The sequence below is a fragment of the Heterocephalus glaber genome, unplaced genomic scaffold (genome assembly GCF_053883595.1).
Source record: "Heterocephalus glaber isolate CG9 unplaced genomic scaffold, H.glaber_assembly_v1.0 deba00001428, whole genome shotgun sequence".
Lineage (NCBI taxonomy): Eukaryota > Metazoa > Chordata > Mammalia > Rodentia > Bathyergidae > Heterocephalus > Heterocephalus glaber.
Genome location: NW_028258293.1, coordinates 18,596,971 through 18,618,876, shown reverse-complemented (window position 1 = coordinate 18,618,876; position 21,906 = coordinate 18,596,971). Strand labels below are relative to the sequence as shown.

At 47.9% G+C, this 21,906-nt stretch overlaps 1 protein-coding gene and 1 pseudogene across 4 annotated transcripts in view; both read right to left on the bottom strand.

Moving 5' to 3' along the window:
• The window catches only part of Galnt18 (polypeptide N-acetylgalactosaminyltransferase 18), a 343,509-nt gene that overhangs the window by 244,645 nt on the left and 76,958 nt on the right, over nt 1-21,906 (bottom strand). The window lies entirely within an intron of this gene.
• Nucleotides 1-21,906, bottom strand: part of LOC147827990 (serine/threonine-protein phosphatase 2A 55 kDa regulatory subunit B delta isoform pseudogene) — a 152,124-nt pseudogene that overhangs the window by 57,989 nt on the left and 72,229 nt on the right. The window contains exon 2 of the transcript XR_015451447.1: nt 1-21,906. This exon is cut by the window's left edge and continues 57,989 nt beyond it; it is cut by the window's right edge and continues 53,540 nt beyond it. The product of XR_015451447.1 is annotated as a serine/threonine-protein phosphatase 2A 55 kDa regulatory subunit B delta isoform pseudogene (transcript).

Genomic DNA, 21,906 nt, shown 5'->3' with positions numbered 1-21,906 from the left:
GGATGTGTGAGTTCTACATATGGATGAACACGTGTATGCGAGCATGGGCACAGGTTCTGCACCCTGCGGCCGTGTGTGTGTGCAACATGGCCATGATATATGACATATGACATACATTTCCCCTGAGCTTCCAAGACTGAAGGTAAGATGGCTCAGTCTTGAGACTTGTTCAAGGACCAAAGCTGGGTTTGAGCACACTTCCTCCCTCATAATCACCAGTACACTGCCCTGGTCCTATCTCTATGCCTGTTACTCCCTAGCCCTTAGGCGATCTCCAGGCCCCTGCAGATACTACAGCTGTCTGGTCTCAGAAATCTCTGCCTGCCTTGCCAAAGCTGGCCTGGAACTCCTGTTCAGCTGCCACCAGCAATGAGGCAGTTGTTTTAGTCCATTCTGCCCTCCCGGCACTCCTATTAGTGTGGTGGCATTCCTGTAGGGTTCGGGGTTGAGGGGACTGCAGTCCAGCCAACCTGCCAGCAGTCACACAGCTGGTAAGGGATGGAGCCAAACCCAGGCCTGCCTGCTCCAAATCCTGCTGTCTTTGCCATACCTAATGATGCGGACACCCTCCAAGCCTGTTCAAAGACCACAGTGCTTTTTGAAAGGCCAAGACATGTGGAGCAAGGCATGGGACCAGAAGATACAGACACATGGAACTCCTCCAGATGTGCACAAGCTGGGTCCCAGGACACTCAGTCAGGGCTCATCCTGGGCACCTCCATCCTTCTGTGTGGCCTCCTATACCAGCCCTCTCCACAACAGCTATTTATAAACCTGGCTTGTACAGACAGAACCACATATTCTGGCTTTTTTCCTGCACTTTAAATAACTAAGCTATGGATGAAGCAAACAAAATGGAAATGTTATCAGGCTGTGGACTTGCCCTGGTGCATGTCTGTGGACCCCCTATTTCTCCCGGTGCCATTTCTAAAGACACTCCTCTCCTCTCTGCCTCATTGTCTCCCCTCTCCTTTGTGTTCCTAAACAAAGGCAATGTGGGCATACAGCCTCAGCCTGCTGACGCCGCCTAGCAGATTGGGCACGGAGGCACCAGGCCTCCCCCAGACCCCTCCTCGGGGAATGACAGCACAAAGACTTAAGTGGATTGAATCTTCCTAGGGGCTGGCGCTGCACAGCATCTCCCTCAGTACTCACCATGCCCTGTGCTTGTGCTCCTGTTTTTATAGATAAAGAAACTAGACCTGGAGGGGTCAAATGATTGGCTCAAGGTCACACAGATGGAAAGTGAAGAAGCTAAGACTTCAACTGGGCAAACCTGACAGACATCTAGGCCCTTGGCCATGGCCAGTTGGTCCAGGGCATGACCGTGGCTACTCAGCACTGAAAAACTAAAACAGTGATTCCTGTTACAGAGCAGATGGCTCCCAAGAGAGGCTGATGATGTTCAGTGACACAAGTGACCACGAGATCTTCCAGGTCCTCTAAAGGAGGGAGCTGGAGCCCACGGGAGATGTAATAGGAAATGGGGAAAGACCCGCTCACCAGCCATTTGGCCTCACCCATACCTTGAGTAATGGCTTTCAGTTACCCAGACAGCTGTCATTCAACAAACACTTGCCAAGTACCTACTTCATGCCAGCCCCGGTGCCAGGCGCTGCTGGATGTTGCCCTCAGGATACTAAGCCAGTCAGGGAGGCACATGAGGAAGCAATGGTCCAGCCAAAGCCACACACACACCGCCTTAGGTACAGGTCTATCCTCACACATGACATGGGATTGCCATGTCATTCCATGTGACCAGAAGATCCCTTTTCTTTTCCACTGGCATTTCCATCATTCTAATCAGCAGACAAACAGAGCCTGTTTGGTCCTTGCTGTGTTTACAAATGCAGCAACAGATGCAGATTACTGCTGCCACCAGTCCTTCGAGATCCGTGGGTGGCCTTTCAGCATTGGATTCTGTGGATGTTCCTATGCAGCAGTAGCACATGATGAGTCTGCCTGAGCTTTTTACAGCACTGGAAGAAAACAGCTTGAGGCTGTGGGAACAGGTGGCAGGAGCCCTGGCCCTGGCTCTGCTACCATCTTGCTGAGTGACCTCAGGCAAGGCTGTCAAATTCTCTGAATCTCCTTTTCTTTATCTTGAAATGGAGGAGATTGGACAAAGGGCTCTATCAGATCCCTTCAAAGGTCCCAGTGAGTATCTCCTGGCTCTCAGCCCACACTGAAGACTAGGAGTGAACAGCTGTTGGTGAGCAGCTCCAGCCCCTGGCCTGCTGGAGAGCAGGGCACTCTGGTACTGTGGATTAAAAGTGTGAGATTCTGAGCAAGCAGGCATGGCTCAGCCACTGAGAGTTCTGGGACACTGAGCAAATCTTTTAGCTTAGTTGAGCCTCAGTTTACTCATGGATAATATGAGATAACTCTGTCTTCAATGGCTTGGTCCAAAGATTATCTGAAGGAATGTGCTTTGGGACATGCAGTAAAGCAATGGAGGCAGCCTCCTGTTATTTTTTTTTCCTGGGCTGCCCTTGTTGTCCACTGGAGCCAAGTTCCAATGTCCTAGGGCTGACTCCCAGTTCCCATGGGCTCCTTTCCAAAGTTGGACTCCCAAGTGGGTGCTAGCTCCTTCCCAGGGAGCAGAGTTCTGCCCCACCCTGAGCCTGAGGTGGGGCTCTGCTGCCAGGGCCAGGCTTTCTGCAGATGAGACTCTCCCAGGTGAGCCCCAAGCCTCCATGCCTGGATCCCTGTGACTTCCTCCAGGAAGTACTGGCACTGTGTCTCAGATCTTCTCGCCATCTCAGAGGCCCTGACTCACCTCCTGGCTCTGAGTGGAAGTGCATTTCCTGCCAGACCCACCTCTTCCCTCTGCATGTAGCCTGGGGACCACGGCATGTCAGGCTGTCCTGCTCCTTGGGACCTTGCAGCAGCCTGCTAGCCCAGGTGTGCTTCGCTACCTGTCCCCTAACTTCCTACAGCTGCTTATGGAACACTCAGAGTCCCGTAAAATCACAGAAGGCCCATGGGGGTGCCAAGCTCCACCCATTTCCCATCCAGACACCTGCACAGAAAGTAATTCATGCACTGGACTCTTTGAACCTATGTTCTCTCTCCAGCAATTCCTGACTACACTTTTAAGAAGCCTGTCAGGGAAAGACCTGGACTATCAAGATTTCCGCTAACTTGGCCACATGGAAAAGACTCAGCAAAATACTAACAGAAGTGCTCCTGTATGGAGTTCCGGGCACGTTATACACCTTGCTTTGCTGAACCAAATCTGAGCTCAGTGACACACGCCCTATTACTCCCTGTATTTCACAGAGGAGGAGAGGACTGGTTAGCAGTTCCCTAGATCACACAGCCAACAGGTACCACGTGAGGCTCAGCCAGGTCTGTCTGCTTTAAGGCCAAGTGCTAAGGATGTTGCTACCCTGCCTCCTCCAGAAGGCAAGGTGGGCTCTGGCCTGGCAGGGACACCAGAAGGGGAATAGGATTTCTGGCCCCTCCTCTCCTCTCATCCCTGCAGAACTTCTCAGCGCTACTCCCTGGCTTCAGAATATTCTTCCTTTCAGGACATCTGGTTCTTCTCCTCTACTTCTTTGGTGGGGAAACCAGCCAAGACCTTCGCCAACTCTTGGAAATGAAAATTGAAACAAAGTGTATGTGGCTGTGCTAGAGCTCCCTGGCTTTGCCCAGGCCATTCATGCAGTTACAGCTTTTCTCTCTACAGTGAGGATAATCTGCTTTTATGTTTTACATAAGACAAAAATATACTTCTTGCCATGAGCCAGGCACTGATGTGAGTGCTTTATCAACATTTACTGTGTTAGGTGATAGGCACTGCTGAGTCCTGTTCCAAAGAGGACAGAACTGAGACACAGAGAGGTTACATAAGTCGTCCAGGGTCACACAGCTAATAAAGAACAGAGCTGTGAGCCACAATCTTTATACTTACCCCACCCTGCACTTGCTAGCGATTCATTCAATATACAAACAAAGACAAATATATTGTCCCTTTGTAAGACTTTTCAGATGAATTCCCAAGTCAAGGGGAAAGATTCTTTATTTCACCATGCTTCTTAGGAGAACTGAGAAAATGTGGTCACCAGGAAACAAGTTTTATAAAAAGAAATATTTTATAAATAGAAAAGAGTTTGCAGGTCTGCATGGTGTCTAGACAGGGAGCTGAGGAGAAAGCATTGTCAGGGGGTCTCCAGGGCTGCCCAAGAGGAAGGAGCCCAAGACAAGGGCCCCAGCGATGAGACAGAAATAGCCAGCCATGGAGGAGAGCCATCCACCACACTGGCCAGGGCTGGAGGGAAGAGCTTGAAAACAGTGCTTCTGAAACCCACACCTGGGAGTTTCTGTAGGAACCAACTCAGGATTTTATTAAAAATGCTGATCCAAGACGTCACCCTGGACCCAGGAATCAGAATCTCTGGGGGAGGCAGGAGGAAACAGAAGTAGGCATAATGCAAAAGCCCAGATCTCTAATGCATTCTTCAGGTGTTCCGTAACCATGACATTTGGATTTCTCTGCCATAAAAACATGACAGATCTATTTGCTGTAAGAATCTGTGCATTATGCATCTTTGGGAAATATGACCCGAGAACCAGAATAAAGTGAGTTACAGTCCAGCCCAGCTACACAGCCAAGCTTACTCTGATACCCATATGTTAACAATAATGATAGCTATCAATTACTGAGCATTTACTACATGCCAGGCACCATGATAAGTGCAGTACTGATCTTACTTGGGTGGATTCTCATCACGGCCCTGAACTAGTGTTGTTGTAGACCTTGTTTTGCAGACAGTGAAGTTCAGGCTTGAGGGGTTGTGGTAAACAGTCAGGGCTACACAGAAAGAAAGCAGCAGAGGTGGGGTTCAGACTTGTCTGACACCTCAACCACTGAGCCCAAGGTCAATGTGAGTAATTGTCCTGCCACCACCGTGCCCAAGGCCACAGCTGGGGCTGGGAAGCCTTCACCAGGCAGGGGTCAGCAGCCAGAGCAGGGTTGCTCTTTGCACTGCACGTTCATCTTGTTGCCTTGTGGGCACTCAGCTCCCGGTGCCCACCCCAGCAAACACACAGGCTGACACTAGGTCCACAGAGCCGGGCCTGCAGGGTGGGGGAGCCCTGAGTATCCCAAGCGACTGAGACAAACACTGTACTGCTGGAGAGAACAACCCCATAGTCTTGGAGTCTGCAAGGTCCCTCTTGGGGCCTGACCTCTGCCCCCTTCCTTCAGGAAGGCCTCACTGGGTACTGGGAAGATTAAAGAAGGCACCATATGGGAAGTGTCTGGCCCATTGTGAGCACACTGATCATCCTTCCTTACCTATGTTTGGCCATCCTCAACTTCATAGCAATGGTCTCGCCTGGACAGCACTGCCAGATCTCCCGCCCCAGTCTTCAGAGATTCTGGGGCTCCTTCACTGGCAAGGGCACCCCTCCCCCGATGAAGCTCCAGGGCCTGTGAGCCTCCCTGCTCATGCAGCCCCAGCGTGCAGGCTTCCCCAGAGCAGGGCCTTAGCTGCCTTGTTCTCTGCTCTATCTGGCAGGGGCAGGCATTCTGAGTGACGTACGCTGAGTGATGAATTCAGTCGTTCAACAAACGGCTATCGTGCACTTGCTCTGGCCCAGAGGGGGACAGATCCATCTAGAGCATATTGTTCTGCCCTCAGATGTGACAGTGAAGGCTCCCTTTCTAACCCTCACTCTGTCCCCGAAAGGAGCCTGGTGAGCAATGAATGTTGCCTCCTCCCTGGTCCTCCCTTCACCTTCATCCCGCACTCAACCATCCAAGCCAGAGATGCTCAGACCATCCCCTCCTTCTGGAACTTTCTATGTGAGCCCAGAGCTGAAGGCAAGCCCAGAGCCCTTTCTGGAGGTGTGGGCAGGTAGCCTCACAGTTCCGCTGCTCACAAGCTTCTGTGGGATAATCCATGGCCAAGGCAGGTTCTGCCACTGCCTGACCCTGGGAGCTTCATTCCTTCCTCTCAGAAGGTCCCAGAGTCCCCGGCTTCAGCATGAAGCAGCCAGCCAGCCATGATGGTGGACTGCTGAGAGGGAAGGAGGTTGGCCTTGGTGGTGGAGGGGGGAGCTACAGGAAGTCCCAGGCTCCCCTGCCTGCCTACCTGTGAACTAGTGGGTCCCGTTCAACTGCTCACTTTTCTTTACTGGTCCTAAAAGACGTTGCTCAAAGCCTGGAAGATACGCTGTGGTTGGGTTTTAGGAAGTAAAACCAAAGCAAACCTCACCCCAAAGCACAGGAAGATACTGTCAAAAATGGGAGTAATCCAAAATGAAAAAGAAAGAGGAGCTCTTCGGTGATAAAGGAAGTCAATAGCAAACCGGAAGTTGCTTGACACAATGTGATGCATGGCCTGGTGACCTGGGACCTTGCAGAGGTCAAAGGTGCCTGTATAACAGTGCCAGGCACAGAGGGAGAGTGAGCAGTGGGAGGTCTGCTGGGCAGGGGAACAGGACATCAGCCTGGCACTTGCTCCTGGCCAGCTGCACCACCTTGAACAAAGATTTTAACCTCTCTGGGTCTCCATTTCCTTCTCTGAAAACTCAGAGGGTTGGATGAGATTACACTAAACACGTTTTTAGCTCTGAAAACTCTTTCTCATTCCCATGTCAATATTTTTAAGACAGAGATAGTCACTTCTATCTCCTTAGCAAGTCATCTTCTCAAGGGCTTATACTGTGTCCTTGTAACCTTGGCAAAGGGGCCCAGAAGGTGAAGGATAATTGTTTCTCTTCCTTGTTGCTATGGAAACTTGGACTCCCATATTCCTGGTGCTAGGACAATAACATGCTAAGGCCCCTGGCGGTTTGTTCTGCTTTGTCCACACCCGCAAGGTCGGAGTTCGGAAGTTCCCGCAAAGTAAAACCAAGGGCTTGCTGACAAGCTCCCCACTGCTCCCCCTTCCCTCAGGTTGGGATAGAAACTTGGGAATCATGCAATCAAGCGGTGGTCTGATCTATGTGTGGACTGAGGAGCTCCATAATTAGGGGCCCCTTTGGCCCAGAAAACTGATCTCTGATCTTGCCACCTGTGGTCGTCCTCTGAGACTTCAGAATGATGTCTTCTTAAGACTTTCCTGCCTTGTGTACACTTCAAAAAAGGTGACCGTGACAAGCGCTGAATGAGACTCCATCATCTCTACGTGACTGTCTGATCCCGGTAGCATATCAGACTTGACAGAAAAGAGTGTCGGCCAGTAGGTCTTGGAGGAACCAGTCAGAAATGCATAACTGGGAAAAAGACCAAAGTGGTGGTGCTGTCTATTCAGACACTGGCTTCTCAGAGAAGGAAGACAGGCGAGAAAGTCCTCCCGGCCCAAATGGACCCTGTAACATGCATTCGATTTGCTAAAAGACTTATGCAATATTGCTTTGGAAACACACAGGATCACTTAGAGAAATGTGCCCCTCCTCCTGATAAATCAGGGCCACAAAGCACTTCCTGCTTGTCCCACTCCAGCTGTACGATGGCAGTGTTCCCCACTGGCTGAGATTAATGGGGATGCTACTGACTGCCGGTGTTATTCACTGTCATGTGCTGCACCTACAAGCTCTTTCAACCTCCCTCACCCAACAGGGACAGCCTGCCACAGTCTAAATAATGGCCTACATTTGCAGCCTTGCTTCAGACCCAGAATCATCCCCCATCTGACATCTCCCTCCCACTTCCATGCCCAACTGGCCACCAAGGCTTCCGCAGATCCACCTCAACTGCCACCATTATCATGCCCGGTCCACCAACATCATGTCTCACCAGCACTCTTCCACTGTCTCCTGGCTAGGCCCATGCCTTGTGCCTCTACCTGTCTCATCCATCTTCCACCTGCATCCAGACTGATCTTTCTAAACCACAAACCTCATCAGGTCTCTCCCTGCTTAAAATTCTTCCATGGCTCTCCAAGACTTTCAGGATCCAGTCTTAACTCATTAGCTTGAAATATAAGGGCCTTCTCAGGCTGGCACCCCACCCCTATCCCATACCTCAAGAACAACTCTTCATCTGCTCAAAGCTCCACTCCTCTTACAGCCTCCTTCCCTTCAGCCTCTCCCTCTAGCAGGCAGCACAAGCCATGGGTGCCTCTGAGCTACCATAGCAACCCAGACCTCCTCTCCAGCACCCTCCTCCTTCCATGATGTCTGCACGTTTCTTTACTCATGTCTCCCCCTGATCTATGAGCTTTTCCTGGACAGGGACTCCGTCCTAGTCATCCCAGCAAAGAGCACAGTGCTGATGCACACACACATTTCTTTGATGAATGAATGAATAAGTGAATGAATGAAATCACCACATGCTTCTCACTCTCCAGATACTAACAATAGCAACAACAACCAAAAACTACCACATCCAAGTTCTAGAAAACAATCAAGCCAAATTCAAAAAAGAGATGGGAATGCAGAACAAAGAAATTAAGAGCATTATTTCTAGAATTAAGCAGTTGGATTCAAATCCTACCTCTGCTACTTTCTAGATGTGTGACCTTGGCCAACTTCCTTCATCCCACTGAGCATCAATCTTCCTCCCCACTGTAACACGGAAGGAGAGTAGAGTACCTGCCCTTCCTTACAAGGCCAATCGAAGCACAAAGTGGGTCAGTGTGGACCATAGCAAAGGAGGCTCTGGTGCAGATCAAGTGCTCAGTCAGTGTTAGTGACCATCACTGAGGAAACAGCTTGCCAGTCCTGCCACTGCCATCCAGGGAACATATGAGGTCTTTATGAGGTTTGGCTGAAAAAGACAGTGAATGCTTAAATTTTTAAAAAATTAGTATGGTAGAAAACACATTGCCACTAGCCCCCCTCAAAATACTCCTTTTATTTTAAACACACTTATCCCATTGTTCTAGCCACTTTCTGAAGCAGTTCTGGAGTCCTCTTTCATGAGTGTCTTTAGTTGCACTGTCACAGCTGCCTTGATGCCCTGAATTCCTTCAAATCATTTTACCTTTCACAGTGTTTTTGACATTGGGAAAGATCCAGAAGTCACACGATGCCAAATCCTGTGAAAAAGGTGGATGAGGATACACGATAATGTTTTTATGAGCCTAACTTTCTCTGGATAGCACTTGGCAGCAGCATTCGTTCCATTCTTCATCACATCTTATAAAGAGACTCACGAAAAAGAACTTCCAGATCTGCTTCAGAAAGTGGCCAGTGTGGGCTATGTGTGTTCAAAGTGAGGGAGAGTATTTTGAGAGGAAATAATGGCCATGTGGGTTTCTACTATAATAAACATTGTTAAATTTACATATTCACTGTACATTTTGATCACACCTCATACAATGAGCATGCCCAAATGGCCCACATGCTTTGGAAGTTTCTAGAGCCTCTATCTCAGGAAGTTTTCAAGTCCAGGCTTCCATGACTGTGCACTGCAGGCAGAGACCCCTCTGAAGGGGTCCTGAAGGGGAGGTGGAGTTTGCAGCCACAGCTGTTCACCAAAATCAGCTTCATTCACACCAGGAATCTTCTAATTAGCCACGTCAGCCCCCAGTTCTGTGCCCACGTGCCTGGCAGGCTGAAGTGACAAGGGTATGGTGAGGACAGTGCGGGCTCAGTGGGACTCTGGGCTTCTCTAACTCTGGAGCTGGGCGAGCCCTTTGTTTCTGGTCCAAAATGTCCCCCTCTGCTTCCTGTCCCTGTTGCCCTTGCCACTCACCAGGAGCCTAACCTCTGCTCAGCATGTCACCCTTCGAGTGCTGCTGAAGACTTTCCACTCTGGGGAAGGGCTGGAGCTGGGCAGGCTAGAGCCAAGGGAGGAGGGAAGGGGACAGGAGAGGGACCCAGGGATGGAGGCAGGGTGTGGGCAGGGCAGAGGTGTGGAGTGCCGGGAGGGGCCTGGCTTCAGCACCCAGCATTCAGGACCCTCTACTCCTCTTCAAGCCACCAAACGTCCTGACATCCACCCCATCTATCCCTAGATCCCAGGCACTTTCATCTGCAAAGTGAGGGGTCAGATGAGATCATAGACTCCTGCATCCCGTCAGTCCCCATGGCTCCTGGTAACACCTGCTCCTCCTCAGGTAAAAAAGGCCCTTTCTAAATGTCCATTCTCTTAGCAGACCCAAGCCAGGAAGCCATGAACAATAAAAAGCCAGACCAGTCCCCTGCCATGATGGGCTACAAACTTAATAACCATCGGCCCTTGCGATGCTGCTGCAATGGTGAGCATGAGGCTTCGTCATTGGCCTGAAGGGCCCGGTGGTGACACCTCCCTCCAAAGGCAAGAAACAGATGAGAGATGGCCCACCCAGGACAGCAGGACCCCATGAATAAGGGGACCAGGTTCCCTCTAATTAGGGGGCTCTGAATTGGGCCTGGTTCTCAATTCCCAGCCTCAGTGAATACCGGGCACTTTGTGATGGAAACTGAGGCCTGACCTTCAGTACATGTAGGTGAGCAAATGTGAGGCAGGTGCGCTGGGCCCTGCTGGTTGATAGTCAAAAGTAGAACTTCTCTATTATTAGTCATGAAGCACTGTGATGTCTGCAAATGTCTCGCTCGATGCCAGGCACTGTGCTAAGTGCTTTGGAAGAATTAAGTCACACAATCATTCATTTATTCCATCAACAACAGCACTGGGAATGACCCTGACCCTGTGCTAGGTACTGAGGAACAGCATGAAGCCACACAGATGTGTCACTTTCATTCAGTGAATGGGTAATCTAGTGTCACAGTTCCCAAACAAGTGTGCACACCACAAGAATCCCATGGTGTGTTAACTCTGGGACATGTCCCAAAGTGGCAGCATCATTTTCCTCAAGTGCTCATCCCTGCTTCACACTCAGAAACACTGGTCTGTGGCTGTAGAAGAAGTATGTTACTATGGTTATGTCACAGATGGGGAAACTGAGGCTCAGAGAGCTAAGTAACTTGCACAGAGCTGTAAAGGACAAAGCTGGACTAGGATCCCTGTCAGAGCCAATTCTAGAGCCCAAGCTCTTAATTAATATGCTGTCCTGCCTCCTCAAATCTTACCCAAATAATTACAATGGTATTTACAGAGTACCATGCCATTCTGTTGCTGTGCCATCGTTACAGCTCCCTAACACACGAGGTGGAAAGTATTACTGTCTTCCCATTTTACAGATGATAAATGGTGCTCAGAGAATGCAAGCAGCTTGCTCACATGACTGGCAGATCTCAGGGCCAAGGTTCCAAGTCAGGTCTATCCCACTGCGAAGCTGTTGTTTTTCCCAGCACCTCTCAGTGCTGCTTTTGAAAATTCTCTCATGAAAGTAAAGAGCAGTTCGATGGAAAAGGCACAATAAAACACAGCCTTGGTCTAAAGGGAAGGGCAAAGGTGCAGAGGTCCTACTAGCAGGGCTCGACTTGGGGAGGAAGTGCTCCTTCCCTGTGGCCTCTGACGGGGTGGGCAGGGACCCCAGCCATGGACAAGGAGCTTACAACCCACATATGTGTGCAGAGCCACATGAGTGTATGCTCATCACCATATGTGCAGTGGCTGTGCAGGCCACACTGGGATCGGATGTGCACACTGCATGCCCATGCCACCATCCTCGAAAGCCTATCTTGTCAGCGAAACCTTCCTCAGAGAAAGTCTCTCTATGTGGAGGTGGTCCACTGCTCCAACCCACCATCCCCAGAGGATCAAACAGTCTCGGCTAAGAAGCACTTTCCAGTCCGCAGTAGTTTTAGCAGCTGGAGTGCAAATGCAAAGGTTGGTCCCTCCCTCAGGGGACAGCCAAGCCTCGGGAAGGAACAAAGGCTAGAGAGGGGCTGCCCAGGGGATGGCAATTGAAATTACTACGAATCACCCTGCACTACCTGTAGAGATGCAGGGCTCAAGGGAAAGCCTAGATCCCAAAGGAAATCTGGTCATTTTGGGGGTGTCAAAATGACAAGCACCTGTGCACAGAGCATCAGCTGGCCCACAGGAAGGAGTGGGGGGAGGAAGCATGTCACTTCACCCCCAGGAAAGCACCGAGCTGACTTCCCAGGAGCCAGGATATTCTGGGGAAATCTCCCCTGCACAATGCTGGCAAACAAGCAGAGCTGGGTCCCCTTCTCCACAGTCCTTGAGCCAGGCTGCAGGTGAGCACCCTTCCTACCATGTGTCTCACACTTTGAGCCCAACCCTCCCCGAGAGGCTTGCCCAGAGTGAGCCAGGTGCTTGAGCTAACCGTGAACCAGTCCACATGTGGAAGACAGAATGTGCAGCAAGGTGGCCAGCCCATCCATCTACTTTGCCAAACACCAACTCTGCCTCCATGACCCCGTGACCCAGCCGTGCCCTGACTCCACTTTTCTGTTTCAGGTGTCAGGTACTCTGCCCTTGGCCTTTCATCCCCTCCCTTTCTGACTTCCACTTGCTGTCCCAGCCATGCCCAGCCCCGCCTCCTAGGCCCTGTGATGTCACCTCTGGCCTGCACTCCTGGTTAGCATCTCCTAGCACCCATTCTCTCAAGCCTACAGCCCGTCTTACCATTGACTGACACAAGCCAGAGCCGGCTGCTTCACCGCTGTAAAAGGAATGGATAAGCCCCAAATCTTGATTTGGCCTTTAAGGCCTTTTGCAATCTAGGACCAGCCAACCTACCTAGTATTATCTACTGCTCAGCTTCTCCAAATATAGTCTAACCGCTAACCACACAGACACGCCTGTTTGCCTTACAAGCCACAGTGTCTACTACAATAGATTTCCTAAATGTTAATGATGGCTTCTGGAGTTCTTACCCCTCCAACTTATAAACTCCTCGAAGGGATTAGCACAGAACAGACATCAGAGATGTTAGGTCAGGTGCATAGAGGTGTGAGTGTTTGATGGATGGATAGATGGGTGAGTGATGAATGGATGATGACACATGGATGGATGGGCACATGAATAGACAGATGGGTGAGTGTCTTTGTTTTAACTCTCATCTGGTGCCTCTCTGGAAGGCAGACTAGACATTTTCAAACACAAAGGCAGCCTGGCCTCTGCTTTTAAGCTGGTTAATATGAAAGACAAGAATCATGATACTTATGTTGAAGGGCTGCTATGAGGATTAAATGAGAAATGTACAGAAAGTACTCAGCGCCGTGCTTACATGTAGTAATTGGACAGCAAATGACACTGCTGTTGGAACAAGGTCCTAAAGTGCAAGCACCTTTGCCTCCAATAGGCACGGCGGCCAGGTCCTCCCACACACCTTGTTGTGGGGTGATGTCCCTCCCAGGCTGGAGGAATAAGGAAGGCAGCACAGAGGTGAGGTACTCCTGGCCTACTCTGTGCAACTTCAGGCTCAGGCAAGGACTCTAGACAGTAAGTGACGCTGAGAAGTAGAGAACATTCAAAGCCAGTTGGAGAAAATGAAGGCCCAAGGACAGTGCACTAGGCTGGCTTTCTCAGCAGGGGCTATTCAGCCCAAAGGCTAAGGGCTCTTTCCCAGCCTGTGGCAGTGTCCTCACCTCAGGTCCTTGAGTTGCCAGCTGTGTCCCCCTTTCCACACACCAAGGAAGGCAGCCCTGTCACTCAGGCTTCGGGGAAGCCCCTCTCCAATATCCACATGGAAAGGTACAGACAGCCAAGACACACAGCTAATGTAGCACAAGAACCTCCTTTTTAGATGAGCCCACTAGTGCTCCATGCCCCTTATTCTTAGGGTCCTAACAGTCTCCCTGAATCTGCACACTCTCTTCTGTCCCATCCTCCTCAATGCCACCAGGTGGGCACGGTTTTGATCCTGTTCTTTCTGCTACAGTGTGGATGAGGGTCCCTCAAAGGTCCATATGCCAGGGTGGTGCTGCTGGGAGATGCTGTGGACCTTCAAGAGGCAAAGCCTTGAGAAGGTCCTTAGGTCAGTACAGGTGTCTCCTTGGAAGGTATTGTGTGACACTCCCCATCTTTTCCAGCTCAAAATGCGACTGTTTGCTCCACTGTACTCTCCTGCCACTGCCATCCATGATCCTCACAAAAAGCCCATAGCAATGGGGCTGTTTGATCTTGAACTTGAATCTCCAGAACTTGAAACAAATATACCTCTTTACTTCACAAGTAACCTGTGTCAAGTAGTTTGCTATAGTAACAAAAAGCTGATGCATACACCTCCCCAGGCTAACATGTGTTCAACAGAGGCTCCCTTTTGCCCTTCTGTGACATCCAAATCCCTTGGCATGGCAGGCAAGGCCCTCAACAGCCCTTCCAGCCTTTTGTCCTGCCCTACGTGCTATTTCCCGCTCCTGGAATATACCATGCTCGTGCATCCTTGTATTCATGTGCTGTTCTCTCTGGCTGGAATGCCTGACATGCTCAGCAATTAGGTGACCATGCCAGGACTCCAGGACATGCCTTCAGACTCTGAGTCCCACACTCCTTTTGTGGGAAGGGATTGAGGATTCCAGAACAGCCTTGCTTCCTGAAGCTGAGATGCTGGGACAAAACTTCTCCATGTCTCGCTCCCCAAATTCTCTAAATTTTCCCTCATTTCTAATCATTACGTGACACTGTAAGCAGTTGATGGTCACATAAACAAAGCCAGCATAGACTCCAATCAATGTCCACAGAGGTCTGAAGGGCTCAGCTGCAGCAGAGAGCATGGCTGATGTTTCCAGGCAAGGGTTTCTTATCCCTACCCTGGCTTCTGTACATTGCATGGCATACTCTAGTAGGACCACAATGGGGCAGGAGCCCGAGCAGAGGCCGGCCTGTCCCTGTCATACCAGAACACAAGAAAGCACCTCTCCCAACCCACTTAGGAAGGCACTGAGCACAAAGACCAGTCCTCTGGTCCCTGCCACCCTGCCCTTTCCACGGCCTCTGCTACTCTGACACCTGCACCTTCTGGGGCCGCTGGGCCACAGCCTTCCTTATTTACCAGAGAGAAGGCCTCTAGCAGTCTCCAGCCCATTTGCCCAGAACCATCACTTTCCTCCATCATTGATGATGCTGCACATCCAAACAAGGTCTGAATTGCGATAAGCCTCAGACACCCGAGAGCAAACACACTGAGAACAACTTATCACTTTTCCCAAATTGACCAACTCTACTTTTTAATTCTAAAAACTCCTATCCAAGGCAGTATCTGCAAATACAATAAATAGATCTCCCTGCCAACTGTAGAAGATTCAACACAAACACAAATCCTCTTTGCTCATCATGTCAGGTGTTTTCCTGGTGGACCATGGATGCTCGATCCACACTGTCCATCATACTAATGTGCAGATGGTCCCCAGTTGACAATGGTTCAACTTAGGGTTATTTCAACCTCATGATGGGGCAAAAGCAAGAGGCATTCAATAGAAACTATACCTCAGATCTTGAATTTTGATTTTTCTTCGGGTTAGGATTACAGAACATTCTGTTCTTCAACATAAGTATAGTATTCAATAAATTACATGAGCTGTTCCACATTTTATTATGAAATGGGCTTTGCACTAGATGATTTGGGCCAACTTCAGGCTAATGTTAGCTTCCTGAGCACATTTCAAATAGGCTAGGCTAAGCTATGATGTTTGACAGGTTATGTGTATTGACTGAATTTCTGACAGGATATTTTTGCTTACAATATCTTTATCAGAATCACAGGCTGCTCATTAGAATATCCAAATTATGGATGAGCACATGGCTACCCAGAAGAAAGACTACATTTCCCAGCCCCCTTTGAAGTTGTCTGTGGCTGTGTATCTATATTATGACAAAAAAGAGGAAGTTGTACCACCAGGCACAGTGGCACATACCTGTAGCCCCAGCAGTGGGGGAGGCTAAGGCAGGAGAGTCACAAATTCGGGCTGAGCCTAGCTTGAGCAACTTAGTGATTTAGCAAGAGCTTGTCTCAAAATACAAAATAAAAAAGGGCTGGAAATCTAGCTCAGTGCAAAGGTCCTGCGTTCAACCCCCAGTACTGGAGAAAAAAATGGTCTTGGAATTTCCCATAAAGAGAAAGGAGGTGTCCTTCTCCTCCATCCTCCTTCCTGCTGGCTGGAATGCACACACAATGCCTGGAGCTGGAGCAGCCATTTTAGACCACAAAGTGGAAGACTTATGTTAAGGATGATAGCCATAAACTAAAAAGAGGTCAGACCCCTGATACTAGGATATACAGACCAGCCCCAGACTCCTTAACTCCATATTTCTAAGATCTGAAATAGAAATACACTTCTATCTTGCTTAAACTACCCCTATACTAGGTTTCCTGTCACTGGCTGCTGAACCTAATTCTAATTGATACCACAGGTGACCTAAAAAGGCTCGGTCTGGCTTCTAGGCATCTTGCCATCAACGTCAGACACTCCGGTTGGAGCCATTCTGTCCCACACACTATGGTCTCTTTAAGGGCTGCCCCATCATAATAGAATGTTTAACCCGGTCCTCAGCCGGAACTTGATGCCGGCAAAGGTGTCTTTGGCCCTGGAGTCCTTCTCCGCCTCCAGTCAGCTTTTCTTTGTCTAGCCTGTAACTCTCCCCCCATCATCCCCAGTTCCTCCTCCATGTTGCGCACAGTACAGGTAGCATCTCTTTCAAGCAGCAGTTTCCAGGTAGGTGCCTTCTTTGAACTGTTCTAGCTGCAGTGCTGGGTAGGCTGGGACCCCCAGCACTGCCTGTCCTCACCTTCTGTGGGAGGTGTAGCTCACACAGATATCCTTGTGGCCTCCTTTCTTATTCCACCTCTGTGAAGCAGAGAGGCAGGGAGAGGGGGGAGAGTGCTGGGGAGACCAAGTCCAGGATCCTGCTGATCTGATTTCTCCAGGAGCCCAGCCTCTGGCCATCAGGATCCACCTGTCACAGGGCCCCAGTAGACAAGAGGAAGTCCAAATATAGACACAATGGCAGATGCCATTGAATAGGAAGCCTTCAGTTTCTTTCACTAAAGGGCAAGATTCTAAAGGTGCCCTAGAAAGCAAGGAATTAACTGGCATCCCCGAGTGTTACAAACCGATACCACCCAGCAAGCAGGACCTAGGGACAGGGACTACTCAGCCATGAGCCCAGAGGAGCAGACATAGGCAGCCCCAGCCCAGGTGGGAACAGAGGTACTGTGACTAGCCATGCTGACAGCTGCTGGCCCTCCAGGGGTTCTCGTTTCCTGAATGAGTGGGTGATGATATCACTTCTCCAAGGCCTCTGCACTTAACTCTCAGAAACAGACACAAAGTAATCTCAAGGCAGTGCCATCCTCAGAGCTTTCCAGCTGGATTCGTTGACCTTTCACATCCTACAGTCGAGGGACCTTGGCCAGCCCTGTGCCATGTTAGGCCTGAATCCTTGTCTGTTTCTGCCACCTGCCTCTCCCTCTCTAACTGGCTATCATGTATACATAGATTATTTCTAAGTTTCCCTGAAGCTCAGAGTCCAGGTGTCCACCTCACTCAGCAACACAGGCGGAGAAAGACTATAGGAGCCCTGAGTGCATGGGAGCATACAGTCTAAAGACCACTGTCCAGTAGAATTGTGTGAAAGAAATGTTCTAGCTCTGCACTGTCCATGACAGTAGCCATCAACCAACCATATATGGCTACTGAACACTGGAAATATACCTCATGCAAGAGGAGAGCTTAGTTTTTAATTTGATTGCATTTCATTTAAACAACCAATAGGACTGGGGACTGTCATCTTGAATACTATAGGTCTAGGGGAGCCAGACAAATAGTTGTTCTAGGGGGCCAGGGATTTAACTCAGTGGCTCCGGCGCCTGCCTTGCAAGCGCAAGGTCCCGAGTTCAATCCCCAGTACCAAAAAAAAAAAAAAAAGTTGTCCTAATAGAGATTTAATTGTCACCATGGTAAGCTCCATGGAAGGGGAGAACTGTGCATTCGGGATGTAGCATGAGGGGCTCTAATCTTCCCTAGAAGAGGGAACATTTCTCTGAAGTAGTCACATTTTAGTGGGTAATCTAACTGTGGACATAGAAACAAAACTCTGTACAGGACCTCAAAGTCAAAATCAAAATATCCAGAAGGAAATACACCAAAAATATTTTCATACGCTATAACTAGCTCATTTTATTTATATAGAGAAGAATAAACATTTTCTTAAGTGGGTCAACTAACTCAATACTCTGAGGAAAATGAACTAAATACAGTGGCTATGTATTTATATGTAGACCAAACTGGGTTTTTTTCCTTATGCAACTGAGGCATGTCATCGACAAAGTAAGACATCGACAGCAAGACTACTGCCTCACCCTCTTTAAGCGCTGCACCAGTCCCTCTACAGGAGGACCTCCAGGGCTCAGGCCACTGCTGAGGTCACAAAACAGACACAGATCTCCAAAGCCTGGAAACTTCCAAGAACATCGGTGTCCCTCAGCTTCCTGGGAATTAACGGTACAGTGGCTTTGCCTGGGTAGACATCAAGGCTCTCCCCTGGGGAGGACAAGCAGTTTGAAGGCTTTGGGCAAGCTGGTGAGACCAACTGGGAGGACTGCTGACTGACCACTTATTTGGGCAAGAATAAGAACTTCTAAAAGGAAATTGATTTATTTATAAGAATACTCACTGAAAAGAAGGCAAAAGAGAAAGCAGCCATCGGACCCCTGGAGGCTCACGTCTTCTCTGGGAGATGGGTATCTGGGCAAGTGAGCCGCCATGCCATATAAGAGCTGGGGTATGGTAGTGCACACCTGTAGCCCCGGCACTGTGGGACAATGAGGCAGAAGGATCACAAATTTGAACCCACACTGAATACTTAGAAAGTTACCCAGAGACTTTATCTCAAATTTTAAAAAAATTTTAAAAGGGTTGGAGATGTAGCTCAGTGCAAAGGCCCGAGGTTCAATCCCCCAGTACAAAAAAAGAAAAGAAAAGAAAAGAAAAGTAGTAGAGTCACCCATCCTACTCATCTGCTGGCACCAGACTGCCCAAGATCCCAAGAAAGCTGGTGACTGCTCTCTGCCCCCATAACTCTTTATTCGGACACTGACAACAGCACTCATGGTATAATATTAACGTCATGTTTATGCTCCATTTCTTGGTAAGGCCTTGGCTCATCCAGAATCCTTGGCGCACAGAGCAGGTCCTGGTGGGTAGTTCAGGTGAGAGATGGCTGCGGGGTAAATGAAAATAGCACACAGGAGACACAATGCTCAAGTCCCAACCCAGGATCCTGAGGACTGGGAGACCTAGGCCAAGCACAGTATCTCAGCCTGCCTTGTTGTAAAGGTTAACATGAGTAAGCATCTTTGTCCAACTGGAGACTGGTTCCCCGTGCAGATTCAGCAGGCAGGGCTTCCTGTGGACAGGCTGGAGGGAGATGTGTTGCCACTAAGGACAGAGCAATTCCCCAGCATTTCTCACCCTTACTTACCTTGCTTTTGGCCACAGACTGGACCAAACATTCTAGCCTCTGCTAGAGTCTGTCAGCCTTTCTCATGGAAGATAGGACCCTCCTTTATCAAACACCCAGGTGCCAGCCTCTCTCACCTGAAAGCCTCTGCCTGCTCCCAGCTCTGATGCCCCATGTGCCTGGACCACTCCAGGCAGATTCACAGTTTGAAAAGAGCTATGGCTTCCCCTGCAGGGCCACAGAGCAGCTGCAGGGTCCCAGGGTCTCCCCACCCCCACTGACATAGCTCTGTGCGTTGCTTACTCAGCTGAGTTCAGTCTAGATGTCAAGCTGTCGACCAGGACCCACAGCATTAGCATCTCCATGGGAATCTGTGAGATAAACAATTTGTGGCTCCTCTGTCCCCCTCTGAATAAGGAGAGCTGGGGTGTGAATCCAGCTATCTACACTTCAGCCAGCCCTCCAGATCATTCTTACACACTCAAGTGGAGAACTGCCTTAGAGTTCAGTCTAATTCCCCTTTCTTTCTTTTTTTTCCCCCCATTAAGTTTATTGGTACATTTTAGGTATAAAATACAGTTACATTCATCATTGGGATCCTGTACCTTTACATGAGTCTCTTGGTTCTTTTTTTTTCCCCTTCCCCTGCCCTCCTTTCACCTCCTCCACCCTTCCCTATTTGCAAAGACTTTGTTTCCATCTTTTTCCTTTTCTCATATTTTTTCTTTTCCCTTTTTCCTTTCCCCTACGCCTCCCACTTCCCCTGCTCCTTTAGACCTTTTCTTCCTATTACACAATATCAATTATACATTTTTAAAATTACAATATCAAGATCTAGGAGACATTAACACAGATTTTACAGAATTTAGAAGGATATAGAAAGCATATTTCAAAAATCTGTTTTGAAATAAATTTGACAACTCCTAAGAAGTACCTTGGAAGACAAATTAATGAAACTAACTCTGGAGGAAATATAAAATTTGAATAGCACCTATTAAAGAAAGTATATTCCTAGTTTGAAAACCTACCTATATGACAACAACAGGCTCATAAACATTTTAACTGATAAATTATATCAAACAACTAAAGCAGAAAAAAGAAGGAATACTTCTCCCCTCATTTTAGGAAATCAACATTGTGCTAATCATAAAACTGGATAAAGATAATAGAAGAAAAAAGTATGAACATAGATGGAAATTTGTTTAACAAAACAAACTATTAGAAGTCAGATCTGGCAGGATGTAGAAAGTGGTTTTGTTATAGGGATGGCAGTATTGGTTCAGCTTTGGAAGATCCACCCCCAAAAGTCATCATTTTAACAGAGGAAAGAAAAAAGCCATACGATCCTGTCACTAGTTGGAGAAAAAGTATTGGACTAAATTCTACTGCTGTTCATGGTAAAAACTATCAGGAGACTAGAAGTAGAACAGAAACTTCTCAATAGATTAAATACATGTGCTCCATACTCCAAGCGAGAACGCCTTATATGAATGGAGAAGATACAATGCTTTCTCCTTAAGGTGGGGAACAAGGGCAGATATGCTTACTCTTTATCTGTTCATTAAACTTTGAAACCTAGGCCCCACCAAAATAGTCTGGCAATAAAATGACACAACTAGGATAGGATTGGCAAGGTAGAAGCAAAATCTTTATATGTAGATGAAATGATCATCTACAGAGAAAATCCTAAGAAATCTCTAGGAGCCCCTAGAACTTGTATTTGAATTTAGCAGGATTAGAAAACACAAGGTATATATAAAAATTCAGGTCTATGTATACCTGCTATAAGTGAAGAATTGGATATTGAAATTTAAAAGTTATGTAGGAGTACAGAGGACCTAGAAAAGTTAAAAAAAGCAAAAACAAAAACTGTGTTGGAAGACATTTAATACCTAATTTTAAGACTTCTTCTAAAGCTACAGTAATCAAGGCAGTGTTGGTGTAAGGAAAGACATATAGATCCTTTGAATAAAACAGAGAACCTAGAAATAGAACCACACATGTATGGTCCACTGAGTTTTGAAAGATTATTTAACATTAGCATTTTATAGAATATAAACTCAACTCAAGAGCCAAGGAAGAGATAGTGCTTTCAGCAAATGGCACTAGAACACCTGGTATCCATATATGAAAAATTAGCCTCAACCCTTTATTTCCATACATGGAAATAACTTGAAGGGAATCTATGAACCTAAATATGAAAGGCTAAAAGTATAATACTTTAAGAAGAAATTATAAGGGGAAATGTTTATGAATTTAGGGTAGGCAAAAACTACCTAGGATACAAAAGACATGATGTATAAAAGAAAAAAATTGATAAATGAGATTCCATCAACATTTAGAACTTTAAATGACATCATTAAAATGAAAAGTAGTCCTTAAACAGACCGTATTTACAATGTATATAACCTATGACCAGAATATATAAAGAATTCTTAGAGCTCATTAATAGACAACTCAATTAAAAAGTAGACACAAGAAGATGATAAATAGCCAGTACAGCACAAGGAAAGGTGTACAACTCTAGAATCAGAAAAATACTAATCAGTACAATAACAAGATTGAACTATACACTCATTAGGGAGATGAAGTTAAAAGTTTTAAAAACCTTGTCATGACTTTTTCTTTTTGTTGGATTCTCCCCCTTTGAGTTTAATTTGTCATGCCCAATGGATTCATTCTGCTGGGCT